This window comes from Perognathus longimembris, chromosome 10 (assembly GCF_023159225.1).
Source record: "Perognathus longimembris pacificus isolate PPM17 chromosome 10, ASM2315922v1, whole genome shotgun sequence".
NCBI lineage: Eukaryota > Metazoa > Chordata > Mammalia > Rodentia > Heteromyidae > Perognathus > Perognathus longimembris.
The window spans coordinates 60585438-60603083 of record NC_063170.1 but is presented as its reverse complement, the minus strand read 5'-3'; the positions used below and the strand labels follow the sequence as shown (position 1 = coordinate 60603083).

At 44.6% G+C, this 17646-nt stretch overlaps 1 protein-coding gene and 1 long non-coding RNA gene across 2 annotated transcripts in view; both read left to right on the top strand.

Annotated features, from left to right (window-relative positions):
* Pdzrn3 (PDZ domain containing ring finger 3) overlaps positions 1 to 17646 on the top strand; it is a 203002-nt gene that overhangs the window by 96625 nt on the left and 88731 nt on the right. The gene's annotated exons all lie outside the window — the stretch shown is intronic.
* Positions 1211 to 13832, top strand: LOC125358757. The gene is made up of 3 exons (XR_007212390.1): positions 1211 to 1221; positions 8170 to 8179; positions 12515 to 13832. It is a non-coding gene; the product is annotated as an uncharacterized LOC125358757 (long non-coding RNA).

Below are 17646 nucleotides of genomic sequence, written 5' to 3'. Positions count from 1 at the left end.
CCTAGATAAGACACAGTAAACCCTGAGTCCCAGCTCTGCTTAGCCTTTCTGACCTCCAGGTCAACTCTTTGGTCTTTTTTTAAAAAACAAAAATCTTGATAGAACCATTCTTTACTATACATGCTATACATGCACAGATTGCATGTGTTAGTTTGTTTTTCTAGATTGACTATTTGCCTCCAGCCTTCTCCAACCAAAGAGTAATTGGGAGGTACCCCCCCCCCCAAAAAAAACCTCTTTATATGCATTAAATCTTTCCTGGAGCTAAACAGAATGGATTCAGACCTCCTGCCATGGAGACCCAGATTTTCAGTCATTTTTAATCTGTCTTTCAACTGGATCAAAGCAGCATTCCTGAATCCTGAAAACAACCACCAGTATTTCTAAGTAGCCTGTGTTAGTCTAGCTTATCCCAGCTAAAGGTGATTTTACATTTACATGACTAATTGCCTTCTTCATATGCATTGCTGAAAATTTAGATTAAATATCCAAATGGTTGTCTTGTACTTGACAGTGGAAACCTGACCCTTAAATTTCTACCCAGCCTGTGACAGTACCAACTAAAGAGTCATAGAAGATTTGTATATAGAAACATGTGATCAGTCCATTCCAGTCAGTCTTATCTTGTACGTACAATCTACTCATCATATCTTGGTTATGTATGTGTGTATGCGTTCTAGAGTAATAAAATCAATTCACTCAAGATTCTCAACACACTAAGGTATCGCCAATTACTACTCTTGTTATGGATGGATATGTGTAATTGGGTAGCAATATTGTCTTGGTTAATTATTGTGATACCGCTTCCAGAATCCTGGAAATTTATACCAGCTTCAGTCTACTTTAAGATCTGCCTATTAAGTGTCCTGGCTTGAAGCACAAAAAGGGTGGAAAACACTTTGTACTATAGTTCCATTGCTCTATGGAGAAAAACACGGGAGCGATAGTTACTAGTTACCAACCTGACATGTGAATGTTCACAGGTTTGTTTCTCAGGGGTGGTGGTTAAACAACTTCTCCACCGGCCAGAGTCCATCGTGTTAATCATTACCCTCCAGCTGAGCATCTGTTGCCTATATTCAGAATTAGTTTATCATTACCTCTAACTAACTGCCTTTTATGGTTCCGAAGAGCTTCTATGAAATCTCTTATCACCACCAAGCCTAATCTTCATTACCCTGGCAGTACACTGATATTTCTTAGTTGGACCAGAGTGAAGCAGTTTATGGTGAACTGAATCATTTTCAGTTACAAATGTGAAAGACAAGCCAGCAGCACGCTCCAAGTGGTTTTGGATGGTAATTAGAAGTTGGTTCAGTGTGGCCATTTGATTCTACTAGTTCTGTTTAATTCTTGGTAACTCCATTTATTTCCCTTTGGACTTGGAAGTTGCTGGGGAAGAGTCAGAGCACCCTGGCTGGCAGGCTGGGGTGGAGGCTCTGGCTGGTGCCTCCTCAAGGTGGCGGCTCTGGCTGGAAGGCTGGGGTGGAGGCTCTGGCTGGTCCCTCCTCAAGGCTCTGAGTCCTTACTAGTTGCAGGTGATTTTCAGACACACTGCCTAGCATTCTGATTGGTTCATCATCTATAGGAATGCTCAGGAAAAGTTCCGTCTCCCCATACCCTTCCCTCCATACAATTGCGTGCAAAAGATTCCAGAAGTATATGTGAAACAAAAGCGACATCCATGGCTCTGGAAGAAAGCTTAGAGAAGTGGTTTTTTAAGAACATTTTAATTATTCTTATTAAGGTGATGTATTGAGGAGCTGCAGTTACCTAAGTCGAGTAGGATACATTTCTTTTTGGTTAATATCACCCCAGTCCTCATTGTCTCCTCCCCTCCCATTCCCACCCGCAAGTTGTATGGTTCACTTTTAACATCACGTCTAGTGAGTACCACTGCTGCATTTGTTCACCCTTGGTGCCCCCCCCCTTACCCTTCCCAAGACAGATAAAATGAACAAACAAGCCAAAAAAAAAAAAACAGAAACAGCAACAACAAAGAAAAAAATACTCTTGTTTCCAATAGGAAGTGGCTTTTTAAAAAGTAATTTTTAAGGCAGGCCCTGGTGGCTTATACTTGTAATCCTAGTTACTCAGGAGGTGGAGTAACCACTTAGAATTTTAGCTATACAGGATCTGAAGATCCCGGTGTGAAGCCAGGCTAGGCAGAAAAGTTCCCCATTTAAAAAGCCAAAAACCAGGAATAGGGCTGTGGCTCAAGTTAGTAGAGCAATAGCCTACTAGAGCAAAAAAAAAAAAAAAAAACCCACAAAAGCTAAAGGAACAATGCCCAGGTCCTGAGTTCAAGCCCCAAAAACTAGCACAAAAAGAAAAGAAAATGGTATTTTCAACCTATCAATGAAGCTAGTTTTCATTGTCTAAAAAAAGCTTTTATGAACTTTGTAAAGGACCTGACATGTTCAAGTATGAGGCCTGGAGGTTTAATAATTACAATAAAGCTTTTCTAAGCCTTCAGCAGAGGTTTCCTGGGTCTTATTTACTATAATAGCTAAGTTAGAGAAACTTGAGTTTATATTTCAATTCTTTTTCTTTTTCTTCCCCCTTTTCAAGAAAGCAAGTATAATTTAATTTGGGCTTGATTTGCCAGAGTTGTCCACCACCACTACCACCCCCCCCCCATCTGAAATTCCCTTATGACACCATTAAATGCCTGCTTTTGGGTTTTATGTTTCCAGGATATGGCCCACATAAATAAATGCAATGTTAGAAGAATGTGGGCGACTGGTAGCATGCTCACTTTAGCCTTTGGAGCTGAGGGCTTATGAAACTGGTTGAAGAGTGTTTTATTGAAACAAGACAAATATTTATGAACAATTCAGAATCGTCTGTTTTGAAATGTAAAGTGTGTTCTGAGGGGAGCCCAGAGGCCCAGGTGTTTCCTGTCTGAATTTGGAATGGTTCTCTGCTGCTGGGGGCTTTCGGGGCTGCGTCTGCTTAGCTTGTCCCAAGAAGCGAAGAATCACCCAGCTTCCCTCCTGAGGCTTGATGGCTGAGATTGCTCCAGGAACATACTGGATTTAATGAGTAAAAAGCCTTTCTAAGACCCATATGGTGTATGCGTGTGTGTGTGTGTGCGTGTGCGTGTGCGTGTTTGTGTTTGTGTGTGTGTTCTGATCTGTTACATTTGTCCCTTAACTTAAAAAATACACACACAAATACTTGTTTGTAGAGAGACTGTGTGGAATCCGGTTCAGCTTCTTAAACACATTCACACTAATCAAAGGTGTAGTCTTGTTGTTACCAGCTTCTGTCTTAGGAGCGTCGCTGGTGCCCGTGGAATAGAAATGGTGTATATTTGCTCAGACGGTTGGAAGTTGTTTGTGTACATATGGGCCATTATAACTTAACTGTCATCTCAAAAGGCCTTGCTTCCCAAAGGGCTCCTTTTAAACAGAGCACAATGAAGTATGTGTTTTAAATGCAGCCAACAAGCCTTGGTCTGAATTCATGAACTTGTTTTCTGTTTGCCAGCAGCACTGCTTTTTTTCTTTTCCCCTAGCAGGTCCTGCTTTGTGCGGTGCTGTGGATGGAACTTCAGGGCAGTTGCTTGCCACCCTTTGAGCTGGCGCAGGCCCTCCTAGGAGGAGGCAGACAGCAAAACTGAACTTGAATGTCAGCAGCAAGTAGGAAATCAGAAGGAGAAAGTCCTCTTTCCCTGCCTAGCATGTCCACATGCACAGGAGCAAGTGTAGAATCCGATAGGCTTTACCCCTCTGCCACCCAACCATGGGACTGTGTCTCCTGGGTCTTCTGGGTGCGGAAAGGCCTGGGGACCCTTCCTCCTCTGTTCCCGCAACCTCCAACAGCCAACAAATGAATCAGTCAGGGTAGAAGAAACAAATGGCTTTTTGTTGTCCCTCCTTCTTTCAAGATAATCTTTTGTTTTCCAAACATTTGCAGCTCTTGCTTTCAAGGAAAGGGTGGCAGGAGGCCCAGGCCCTGTTTCCTCAGGTTGAAACATTTGCGATGGTTGTCAGAGCTGTCCTAGGCAGAGCGGCCCCGTGCCAGGATTCAGGGCCGGAAGTTGTCTACCATTTACTCAGGAGTCTTTTGGCAAGGATCGATGATTCACTAGAGCCAAAAGACACTGCTTACAGTTGCTTGGGCGATAAGGACAGAGGCTGCTCCTATCTGAAGATCTAAAAGCCAGAATCCCCCAATCCAACAGTAATGTTGCCCCTGGACTGAGTCAGGGAGAGGTACTTGGGTCTTCCAAGGTTCACAGCCTGGCTATCAGTGAGTCAGTAAAGATGGAGGAAATCTCCCCTCCTCCATGAGCCAGTGCACTAGGCCACCCAAAATCCCAGTGAATCTCAACACTTTGATTTTTCATACATGAAAAAAAAAAAAACTGATCGGCACAGTTCATAAGTTGGAGAAAGTAGCAGACGTACCCAACCCAGAGGGTCAGGTCATAGCCCTCTTGAGAGCTAAGGCCATGTGGGCCTGTGACCTGCTGAGTCCACCTCAGCACCTGTCGCGCACTTGTCACATGAGAGAAGCTCCATGGACGTGTCCTCCCAGAGCAGAGATCACACCCAACCCCCGGGTGACTGCACGAGCCTTCCTCCAGGGAGACTCAGCAAATGAGAAAGGAAAAGTCTAACACATGGGAAATGTACATAGCAGAGTGAGCCTGGGTGTTTTTCAAATTATTATTTATATCTTGCCTCCTTCCACAAAGGATTTGAGGCAGCTTATGAGTGCTAAGCCTCAAGACCAAAGCTCTCACTAGGTAGCTAGGAATGGATAGCCACCAGAAGCTTGCAGATAACTATGCTCAGAGGCTGGATGGGTGAAATGGTCTTTGCTGCTGGAGAAAGCATTTAGGTCTGTGTGTATAAACTACAGTCACAATAGCTAAGTACAGCCTCAAAAGGACTGCTGTATTACCAGAGATCTCTTTCCTTCCTTTTTGCTTTTGAAGGAGAGCTCTTTGGTTATGGATAAGCAAGTGGATAAAGGAATATCCTTCCCACAAATTCCTAATAGACCCTTATGCTTACATTTCCCAAGAACTTAAAAAGTATCGGTCAGTGACCAAAGGTGAAACTCAGGCTTTTCTGCTAATTTTCCTGAGAGAAAACAGCTCATTCCTAGATCGCCCCCTAGTGGCCTGTGGCTCACTGTTGTCCACACATAGAATGCAGCAGAGCTGGCCTACCGGGAAGCCCCCTGTCCATCAGCCTGTTGCCCTGCTCCAGCGTGAAATTGGCCACCATGACAATAGGACTCTGCATGGAAAAAGTTTGGCTGGGTTTTCTTTTATTCGCTTGGTTTTTATTTATTTCTTGTCTATGTCCCAGAATTCTGGAAAGTGATGTAAGACTGACTTGACACTCAAGGCTCTAATGTTCAGAGGGAGGGAAGCCTGCCTTGGAAGTCACTCTGTCCAAGGCCCAGTCACTCCTTCTGGGCAGCGTGGTTGGTTGTGAGGAGTTATTGAGAGGTTGGCTGCAGCATAGAGGGTGCCCAGTATATCTTGGGGTCCCCAAAGACGTCCTTGAAAGCAAATTTCTAGTCTACGATACCTAGAACTATTAGATGCAGAAGAACTGGGCTGCAGGGGTTGTATCCAGGGAATTGTTAGAGTCTGATGTGATAGCTGGTAACTGAGAGCTCCCTTTTCATGTATAGTTTTAAAGACCAGCTCCGGTTTCATTGAAGTTCGTGTTTTCTCTGCCAAGGGTCCAACTGCCTGTAGTGATGTTTCACACTGCTGATGCTAATTAGACCTGGCATGACCAAACTCCATAACTTCTCCAAGTTTCTGATGAGATACAGCATACTTACTAAACCACTAACAAAAAGCCCACTGTGAGATGTCACTTTTCATCTCACAATGCAGAAAAAATCTGCTACTCATATGTGATGTTAAGGCTGTGTATGTGTGTGTACACACGCATGTGTGTAAATGAAGATAGAAATGTGTGTTTGCACACACACTTTGGAACAAAAGCTCATCCTTTTTGGTGGTGTATTGTAGCCTGATTTTACTTAACAGTACACCATAAACCATACCTTTCATTTGGGGTTTTATAGTTTTTATTCACTGTGTAATATTTGTACACTTGCATGGTAATTTCCCTTATCTGTTATTATTATGATTTTTACCAACTATAAATAATGCTCTGTTGAAGACCCTTGTATCCATTGATGCATTTTCCCTAAGTAAACTTTCTAAGCCAGGAGCTATGGCTTAGTCCTGTCATCCTAGGTGCTCCGAAGGCAGAGATCAAGAGGATTGCTATTTGGAGGCAACCCAAGCAAAATCTTAGAGAGACTCCATCTCATTCAGTGGTTCCGTGATCTAAAAGTAACCTAAAACAAAAAAAAGCTAGAGGCATAGATCAAGTGTTCGAATACTTACCTAGTGTACAGTCTTATGTTCAAATCCCGGTGCCACAGAGAGAAGTGGGGGGAAGAAGGTGGGAAGGAGAGAGGGAGGAAAGGAGGGAAAGGGAAGGAAGGGAAAAGTAATGGAGGGCAGAAGAGAGGGCGGGAGAAGAGGGAGAGAGAGGAGAGGGTGAGGAGGTACATACACATTTACAGTAGAATTTTAGCCAGTGATTTTGGTTTGTTTTTGTTTTTTTTTAAAGAACAAAGTTGTGTGATTTGTGGGAAAATGGATGGAACTGGATATCATCCTCAGGCAAAATAAGCAGAGTCAGAAAGAAACATGTTTTGTTTTCTTTCCTATATGGAATCTAGATTTTGAAAAAGAAAAAAAAATCATGAAAGTGGAAGGGGAACTGTGGGCAGAGGAAGGGGAGGGGCAGAGGGCAAAGGAGAGGAGGGGTTGATGGGCTGGGGTGTGAATGGGACCAAAGTACATCCCATACATGGGTGAAAGTGCTGGAATGAAACATGATTTTGTGGTATTGTAAATGCTCATCAGAAAAGGGAGGGAATTCCATGCCTTGAATTTGAATCCAAGTCATAATTGAAGTCTGTGACTTTAAGGGACTCCAGTTTCTTTGAAGGGCTCTGTCAGAGGAGGCCTTCATATCAAAAGGGCCCCAAATGATTATTCATGGAGAAATGGCATGCATGTATAGAAGGGTAGCTTATTTCTTAATTAAAAGAACAAAAACCTTTGCCTTCAGCCGGGTAATCTCATACTCTTAAATTCTGAGCCACCTCCCTCGGGTGTCCTGCTATCTCAGCCTGGGAATGGGATTTGGCTATAAATCAAGACTCTGGTAGCGTATTATTTCCAAAGAGCCAGAAGCAGTTGCAAGGTCTTTTTCCACATTATAAGCACATTCCTGTAAGAACATGGCGATTTTGTCTTCCCAAACTTTATTTTCAGAAAACTTCCCCAGGACCCCTTCTGTGAAGCCCCCTATATATCAATCAGGTCAATTAATTTCATAAAACATTAAATTATGGGCATGCGATTAACTCCTACTGAACTGGTTATGGCTTATCATTTCAGGTAAAATCTAGCAATGTTATGGATATAAGACCTTAATAAAATGTGATATAGGGTTGGGAGTAATGGAGCATCCACCCAGCATGTGGAAGGCCCCGGGTTCCAGTTCCCGGCACCGCCAAAGTCTGTACATTAGAAGTCGGACAAGTGTTCTTCCCAGGGAGTTGTTGATTTAGAGCCTTACTTCATGTATGGAAATGTTGCTCTCAGAAGAAGATGGTGTCACCACATAAAATGTCAGACCTATAATCACCAGCCAGTACTGACGTGGCAAAAGCCTATCTGGTTAATAATGGCTGGCTAAGAATGACTATTGAGGTGCCTGTCAGGCCACAGTTGAGTCTGCTGCTGTGGCTGAGATATGGACTCCAGAAACATAACATTCTCTGTTTAGAAGCAGGGAGGTTGTCATGGAGATGAAAATCTTCCTGGTACCATAAAAACCCTGCTTGTCATCCTGTATTTGCACAGGTGGTTTTGCTAGCTGAGAAGGGCTAAGTGAAAACAAATCTTCTTTTCCTGAATGGCGCCTTTATGTGTCCTATATATATATATATATGCATATATATATTTTTCTTTTTGAGCCCCTCAATTAATGGCCCATTATCAGCTAATTAAATCACATGGAAATTTTTATGTGCGTTCATTTGTTACAGCACCTTTGCTAACTCCTTATAATTCTGTGTTAATCAGGCAGTTGTTTCAATGAATAGTAAGGATGAGGTGCACGGAGCAGTCTTATGGGAAGCCTGGTGTGACATTAATTTCCATTTAATAAAGAAGAAGGCAGAATTATGAATAACTGGAGGTTTGGCTCATGCCCTGAAACGTTGGGATATTGCCTCCACTCCCGTATTCTCAGGGGGAAAGAAGTCACAGGGTGAGATTTCTATTTCCCTGAGTTATGCTTGAAGGGCAGAGGCCATCCACGTAAATACAAAAACGCATCTGTCCGAGTTCTCTAAACCACCCCCCCATACCCCTTTGCCTTCTTCCCTATGTGTTAGAGAGCAGAACTTGATCTGGGGGATAAACGGTATAAAAGCTTTAATTGTAGGGTTTTTCTTTCAGTCAGTGATGCCTTTCTGTCCCTGAGAAGTTCAAAGCTTTTACCAAGTTTCTTAAGACATGTCCACGGTGGCACCAGGAACTGTTGAGTGCAGACACAATAAGTGCTGTGTTGTGGGTTTTTTTTTTTTTTTTTGGAAATGTACTTGTATTCTGTCATTTAAGACTTTGCAGAGTGCATGAAGCATTAGATGGTGTGCTCTATAATCAAAAAGTACCGCAGTCAGCAGATGGAGGCTTTCTCCCTGCTCATCGGATAAGCTGAGGAGATACCAGTGGCCATGATTTTGAATAAAGCATGTGGGCAAAAAAGATTGATTCAGAATGAAGAAATTGCTTTTTTTGAAAGCTGTTATTTAAAGAATGAAATCATACTTCCTTGGATTAAAAATAAAGATGTTTTTGTATGTAATATTAGACTTGGGCTATGCAATCCCAGATGGTTTTCCCACCCATCACTTGTAAATGCCCTCCCAACGAATTTACAACCTCCGGACGCTTTAGGTAAATTAAGAACCACTTACAGATTTGCTTGTAAAGATAGCACCTAGTAGAAAGAAATGTGAATCATTAAAATAAGTTTAGATTTAGCTCGTAAAGGCAACTCAGGTACTTAAAATCAGTTTGACGTTTTTTGAAGTCTTGGTTTACCAGAGTTCTTCATTTTACGTTTGTAATAACAGGTTAAAGTTTGAGCTGGGTACTTGTGGCTGACGCCTGTAATGCTAGGTACATGGAAAGGTGAGATCTGAGAATCTCGGTTCAAAGCCAGTCCCAGCAGGACATTCTTTGAGACTCGTATCTCCAATTATCCACCAAAAAGCCCAAGGTAGTGGCTCAAATGGTAAAGTACCAACTCTGAGCAGAAAAAGCCAAGTGAGAGTATAAGGTCATGAGTTCAACACCTCCTCCCCATAGATTCTGATAAAATTGCTTTAACAAAAACAACAACAAAAGAACTACCAAGTAGCTCCACCAACATTCTCTAACCATTCAGACACCTATTCCCAGCAATGCCAACCAAAACTATGTCTTTCACACCCACAAAGAATCTCCTAGACCCTCCTCCTTTCAAATAGATTGAAAGTGCTGTCCTGAAAAAGAAGTGTTGGGCACATGTCATTGGCATCATCGTGCCAGAAGGTGGTGCTCTGATACCACATGCCTTTCCTTCCCAGCCCTTTACCACACGGGGTTTTCTGTAAGGTACTGCCCCTCAGGCCTTTAGAAACACCTAGCCTCCTGAGGGATTTCCTTTCCTTTCCTTCTGACACTTTCTATCCTCGTCCGACTGCCCACTCGACAACCGTACAGCTGCCGTTGCCTGCACTTGATTTGTTCTAGAACACTGATTTCAGAATGTTTACCATTACCCCCCCCACACACACACACTTTGATCACACTACCTTCCATCAGGGAAAGATCTATATTAAAGAAAATGCAGAGAGATGAATAACGAATACAATTAACAATGATGGAAGGAAACAACTTTCATTGTTAGGAGCCTTCATTTATGGAAAACAAAATACCTTTCTCAGATCCATTTGATAGCATTTTTCTTCCAGAAAGCTATTTACACACAAAACAGAACTACTAAATTGAAATAGTTTTTGTTGTTGTTGTTCTTGTTCTTGTAGAACCTATCATTTTGGCTGCAATCAAGTTATAATTTTGACTTAAAAACATAATAATTACCATAGCTGAAAGGTCTTACACTGAACTAAGTGTCTTGATTCTTTGTGGCATCAGCCACTGAAACCAAGGCTCCTTATTTTATTGCCTACTATTGTGTTTTCCTCTTTGTTTGATAGCACAGCTCTAAGGGGAAAAAATGTCTCACTTAGTCAGAAAGCTGGAGACTATTCAAAGAGCCTCATTTTTCTGATGGCTTAGGATAGAATTTGTATGGTAACATCATCTACCTTGTTTTTACCAAGTATGGAGTCAAAGGCCAGATTTCAAAGGACATACCTTTGACACCCTAGAGCCTAGCATTGTGTCCATCCCTCTTTCCAGTACTGTTGGTATTGATTGCGTAGTAGGCACGTGACCAATACATGTTGAATGCATCACTGTTAGATTAGAAGTGGGAGCGATAGAAAGAAGAAATACAGTTGTTCGTTCCAAATAACAGATCCTATGCACTCAGATTCAAACAGGAGTTCAAAGGAATTCTCAAAATAAGGTTATGTCTGTTCTAAGCATGTATAGACCTTTTTCTTGTTCCTATTTCTTAAGCATGGTATAATTGCTATTTACTCATTATTGAGGTGGCATTAGATACTGTGAACCTGGAAATGACTTAAGAGTATACAGAATGATATGCATAGGTTCTATGTAAATGCTGTTAGGACTTGAGCTTCTCTGGATTGTGTTGTGGTAGTCTTGGGGAGGGGGAGGGGGCCTAGAACCAACATGTTGAGGATCCTGAGGGATCTAGTTTAGAGGCTTCTGGAATCATCAAATAACTGACAGTGGCTAGATGACAGTATAAGAAAGTAATTGAGAAGCTGGACAAAGATACATGTGCCTTGTTCAGGAAGCGCATTCTATAGCTACCTTTGAAGAAATGCTAAAAGCAGGCTTATTAAAAGTAGTCAGGCCCCAGTGGCTTGCTTGCCCCTGTAATCCTAGCTACTCAGAAGGCTGAGATCTGAAGATCACAGCTTGAAGCCAGCCCAGCCAGGAAAGTTTGTGAGACTCTCATCTCCAGTTAATCACACACACACACACACACACACACACACACACACACACACACACACACTCTCAAAGAAGTAGATGAAAGTCTGGTGTGGTGACTCTCACCTATAATCCTAGCTACTCAGGAAGATTGAAGTTCAACACCAGCCAGAGCAAAGAATTGAAGAGACACCTTCTCAGCCAACAACACTTTGACAGTGCCTGTCATCTCAGCTACTTGGGAGACAGATCAGGAATACTATGGCTCGAAGCTAGTCTGGGCCAGCTTCTTTGTAATGGAAGGATCTGAGAATGAGGCCATGTGCCTGTCTGTCTAGCTATGTCAGGAAGTGCAAAACAGGAGGACTGAGGTCCACATGCAGGCTAAGACAAAGAGTCTTTACCTCAACCAGTGGCAAAAGGGCTGGAGCCATAGCTCAGTGGTAGCAAGCACAAGGCCCTGGGTTAAAATCTCATTATCCTACACACACACACACACACACACACACACACACACACACACACACACACACACACACGTATGTGGAACTCTGAGTGTCAAACATCTCCACTGAGGCCCACAGTCTGCTTGTCTGTGGAAAAAAGGACTTTAGCTCAGGTAAAGTGTGGACAGGATTTTAGCTGCAAATGGATAGCAAGTCTGGAAGTTGGTTCTGTTGTTAAGAGAACCCAGAAGTAGCTACAAGCTTGTATTTCAGGGTTTTTGTGGACTTTAATGAGGTTCATGAAATCCTGAGTTTATAGTATGACACCCAAGGAGGGGCCATGCTTATCCATATGTCCAATTTGATTGGCTAGACTTTGACATGGCAAAACAAAAGAGCAGGGAGAAATTTAGTGTATCTTGGAAGACCAGGTTTGCATCAAGGAGGCAAAATTCAAACCAACTAAACAAGAAAAAAATTATATAGAGATAGGTAAGCAAATAGATAGATTATAGATACATAGATTGATAGATAGACAGACAGAGAGACAGATGTAAACATGGATATATCATTAAAGAGTTGGTGAGTAGGGGCTGGGGATATGGCCTAGTGGCAAGAGAGCTTGCCTCGTATACATGAGGCCCTGGGTTCGATTCCCCAGCACCACATATACAGAAAACGGCCAGAAGTGGCGCTGTGGCTCAAGTGGCAGAGTGCTAGCCTTGAGCAAAAAGGAAGCCAGGGACAGTGCTCAGGCCCTGAGTCCAAGGCCCAGGACTGGCCAAAAAAAAAAAAAAAAAGAGTTGGTGAGTAGATTCACATGGAAATCAGCAGATAGGTTAGACTTCCAGGAGACGATAAGAATTCAGAAGGAAGTTTCTCCAGCAGTCATGGCAATGGTGGACAAATGGCCCCGAATAGATTCATAGGTGGTTTCCAGTGGGTGGCACAACTGAGTGGAGGTGTGACGTGGCGGGTGGCCAGGCTAGGTGAGAAAGATGTCTCTATGAAATGATGAGGGGCTTGTCCTTAATCCAGTCTGGGACAAGGAGCCTTGGTTGCAGGGTGCATTTGTAGGCTGTGTTTTTCAGGGATTACTCTGGAGACCATGCTCACGTAGACTGGAGCCATGGCGATTAACATTCAGTAGTGTTTAGTAATGCGGTTGAGAGCTGACGTGGGGCCCATAGTGAACACTGGCATAATGCATTCAGCTAGGACGGCGGGTGGGGTTTAAGTGGGGGGGAAGGGAGTGTATCTTAACAGGCCAAGCTCAATCTTATAAACAGACTTTTAGAAAAGTGCAAATACTTCCTCTGATCTCTTTATATAACCCTTGTTCCTCTAATGACTTTCTGAAAGAAAATCTCTGGCACTGAATACCCACCCCAGCAGGACCATGAGTGGATGTCCCTTGAGGCTGGGCACTGAGTGCATGTCAATCGGTTCTGTTGTCACACCAGCACAGAGGTGGGGTGCCACTGTGGTTATCCAGTAGGCCAGGAAATGGCACCATGGAGAGATTTTGTAACTCTCCAGGAAGACATAGCTGGTGGACAGCAAATCTGCCCACCCCCAGGGGTCAGACAATGTAGAAGCTATCTTGTGGACGCCACGATGTTGACCTATCAGCGGATGCTTATTCCCTTGGGAGGGACTTGAGATCGTTTCACAATTTAGGTTTTCTGGCACTTTGGGTAGTATGTGTCTAAAGCACCTGAGCTACTAGTACGAGGGGAGTTGCTGGTGGGAAGTTGGATCATGGGATCACAGGATCATGGGTGACCACAGCTCAGGGCTGAGAGGCCAGGAGGGGAGTGGCTCAGGGCCAGTTCTCCATGTAGAAACACACCGGATCTGGTGGCCACATAAGTTCTCAGAATCATGTAGTGCTATTACTGGTCAATGGCTTGGCCATGTATGTTCCAAATGGAAACTGGGTGAGACAGGTGTGTTGAGTCTGGTTTGCTGGAGTACCTCTGTACCTGGACCAGGAACAGCACCTGGCACCTGATGTTTGCTGAGGGAGCCAGTAGGAGACATGTTGCTAGCACACTGTAAAAGAGATCCAACCTACTCAGCCACATTCCTGTTCCTATTCCTACCAAGTCCTGGAGTCATTTATTCCTTTTTTTCTTTGGGTGGGGGAGTGTGTCCCTGGCCATGAGCTGCCTCTGCTCCCCCCTCCTCGAGGTCACAAAGCCACCACCTGGCCCTGCCTGAGAAGGCTGAGAAGAGTTCACTTGTGAATGGACCATGCTGGTTTGGGAGCCTTTTACCATTAGGCAGATAGTGTGGTTCATTTCTCAGCTATCTAATTGCATGTTATTTTTTTTTTGAATGGGAGCAGTGTTTGCAGTCTTGTGTGGCCTCTTGGTACACAGAAACCACCATCACTGCCAGCTGTCCCCGAGGGTGACTCCTAAGCATCCCGTATCAGAGTCCAGGCCTGCTTAGGTTAGTCAGGGGATGCGTGAGGTCCTTGATGGACTCTAGAGAGACATGAGGCACGTTTGGAGGGTGGGCACAGAGGATGGGTCTAGGAGAACCTTTGCAGTTGGTGACTGGCATGTGACTCACCCACACCAGTGCGAGTTTTGTGCCCATGTGACCCAGATCCCCAAAACCATGACCTTCCCTTCTCTGAGATGACTTCAGAAACAACACAGCTGTGTCTAGAGCAGAGGCACGCGTGGGAACTTTGCAGCTCAGCCTGTGCCCAGGCCCCAGACCCCTTTCAGGTCTGTCTTCCAGTTCAGTCCCTCCCACTAAAAGCCCTTTGCTCCCAGGGAGGTTCAAGTGGGTGGGCATCCGCTATGCTGTCCACAAATGTGTGAGTCTGTTAGCTGTACCGACTCCAAGGACGTTTTCTTGCCTTCCTATGTTTCTAAGTGACTCCCTGAGGCCAACCAATTCCTACATGATGTTCCCTTCATTAAACAAAGGTACACCTTTGTTAGTGATCAGCTGAAAACTGTTTTAACTAGCTGCCAGGAACAAGGCCCATGGGCTTTCTTTATCCTGTCCTCCAGTATCATCTGCTTAAAATTTTCTCTGATTTGTTTGGGTGCTGGGGATTAGACTCAGGGCCCCTCACAGGCAAACCATGTGCTCCACCACTGAACTACACCAAAGTAATTTTCATAATATTAATAGGATGCTCTGTCTTTTTCAAGCCTTTCATATTTGGGGTTTTCTTAAGTCAAGATGCTCCTCTACCCAGGCTCTGATGGCTCATGCCTGTAATCAGAGCTACTCAAGAGGCTGAGATCTGAAGAGCACAGTTTGAAGCCAGTCTAGGCAGGAAAGTCTGTGATGTTCTTTTCTCCAATTAACTACCAAAAAGCCATATGTGGAGTTTTGGAAGAGCCTTTGATTGCAAAACTAACAGGTAACATTCAAGTCCTGAGTTCAAGCCCCAGTACTGGGGGAAAGTGGAAGACAGGGGAGATGTTCCAATAACACCAACAATGATGATAATGTATTTTCTTTACAAAAGTAGCCCAAAACTATGATCATTAAATTTAACAGATGAGTACTTTCTTACTATTGATAAACGCACCAAGAAAAGCAGGAGCTCGCCCCCAGAAGCCTTTTGTCTCAACATTTACCTCGTTGTCTCACAGGTGTCCCTGCTTTGCAAACAGTCAGATTTTTTCTGAGGGTACAAAGCAAATAGAATGGGGAAGCAAATGTTCCTGAATGGCCATGTTTGAATTAATCATATGCTTCCTTAAAGAAAGCAAAATAAATAAGCTCCCAGCCCAGATGCTCTCTGTTGCTTACCCAATTATTTTTAAGCATGGAAAATAAGGCCCTGAAGTGTGCATCAGTCGCCTTGTAACACTGTAGTCATATAATTTAGCCCGTTTGTTAAACACGTCAATACACCCGTGAATTGTAAAGCCTCACAATTGCTGGACCCGTCCATTAATGACTTTACTGCGCCCCGTGTCACATGCGGGGGAGGGAGAAAGGGAGCCGTGGCCTCCACTGGTTTCCATGAACAGAGCTGGTTGGGTTCAGTGACTACCAAGACTGGCTATGTCAGTCAAGCTTGAACTAAAATCTTTATTACAATAATGTGAGGCAGTTCTTGAAAAGCAAGGGAAAAAATGATCTGATCCTTCAAAAGTGGACAAAGAAATAACTTGAATGTATACCCTCCATGTAGTCGAATCATGCACCGCTTCATTGTTTGGTATTGGTAATGGGGCTTGAACTCACTGTCTTGTTCTGTCACTGAGCTTTGTCATTCAAGGATGGTGCTCTATCACTTGAGCCAGCACCCCCCTCCACACACCCCACACACCCCGCTTCTGGTATTTTGCTGGCTAATTGGAAATGAGTCTCATGGACTTCTCTGCCGGGGCTAACTCTGAACCATGAACCTCAGATCTCAGCCTCCTGAGTAGCTAGGCTACAGGCCTGCTCCTACAGGGACCTGGAGACACCAGGTGGCAGGAAGAAAGCCATGTTGTGTCTCTGCTTCCAGCAGCACCTCCACTTCCTGGTATGTCCCTCACCTTAACTTCACCTGCTCTAAGCTTCTATGAAGAAGGGCATTAAACACCTGCAGCCCCAGAATTGCTTGTGTATGTGTACAGCTCAATGAATAAACCCTAACTTTTGCTGGTTCATTGGTAGATCTCACATCTTCCAGAACATATTTGACATCAGGGTCATAAATCCAAATGCATTTTTTTTTAAAGACAGGAAGGCAAAATCCTGAGCGCTAATGTGGCAGAAGGCCCGTGGCAAACCTATGACTTGCAGCCAGCCAGTTAAGTGCTGTGAGTGGGTGGAAGCCCCAGGCTACGTGCCCTTCTGCATGTCGGCAAGACAGGAGTACCACCTGACCTCTAGTAACTAATCTGCCTATTTAGTGTCAGTTACCCCTTTCAGAAGCCCCTTGAAATTGGTACAGCTGAGGAAGGGGTGGATTCAAAAGCAAGAGACAGTGGGAGGCACTGGTTTCAAGGGTTTGCAGCATTTTCCATTGGAAATGCAAATGGAGAGGCGTCTACAGAGTAGAGCAGTTTCTCAGTTCATCTGCTGCTAGAGTCCAGACCTTTCTGAGCCATGCAGTTTGGAACCCCGCATCTTCTGGAGTGATCAAGCCCCTTCCATACTCAATCCTTGCATTTGCCCAGTGACCAGAGAAGCCCGTTGGCCTGAGCTACCAAGCTCTTTCTGTGACCCTGTACTCATGCTTTAACATCTGCGCTAGAGTGAGGCTTGAGGACTCAGCCTGTAGCAGAAGGGGGAGTCTTCTCCCCTGGGCTCTGGGCAGCCACTTTGTCCTCACAGAACCCAGGGGAGCAGTGGAAGGCAGTGAAGACACAGAGATGGCCCTCTGGGGCGCATTTGCCATGGGGGAGCCAGGAGAGGAGACCTAGTGATCCAGGAAGACATTTATAGGCTAATCTCAGTGCAGCCCGCAGTAGGGAATGGCCTGGGCCGTGAAAATGCCTCCTAAGTGCTCCACAGAGGGTTCCAGTGTCTTAAACTATGCATATCTGTAACCTGAGCGGGAGCCACGTGATGCAGAGCCCCTTCCCCCTCCAGCCTGCCTGCCAGGAGGCCCGGGGTTCACACTCAGGAGCTGAGCCAAGGGGCTGCCGAGAATCCCAGCTTTCCTGAGGAGAGCTGAACTCACCCTGAACTTGAGGAGTTTGCCTGGCGGCTTTGTGCTGGCTCCTGATGGTATGGATTCAGCCTGAGAGGGGCAGGAAAGAGGGGCCTGGTGAATTTCAGGACTGCTGTGCCCACACTTACCTCTTCCCAGGGAGTCCTTGGCCGGTGTTTTCTTTGGCTGCCAGTTCAACCAGCGGCTTCCATGTCTTTGAAGTTCAGGGCCCCGGGGAGCTAAAGCCCCCACATTCCTCACTCCGGAGGACAGGTTTGAGGGACTGGGGTCACTGAACAGCCATGACCTTGTGAAGGTCACTTTGGTGTGTGACTGCACTCTGCTCTCCCCCACCCTTGGGCTCC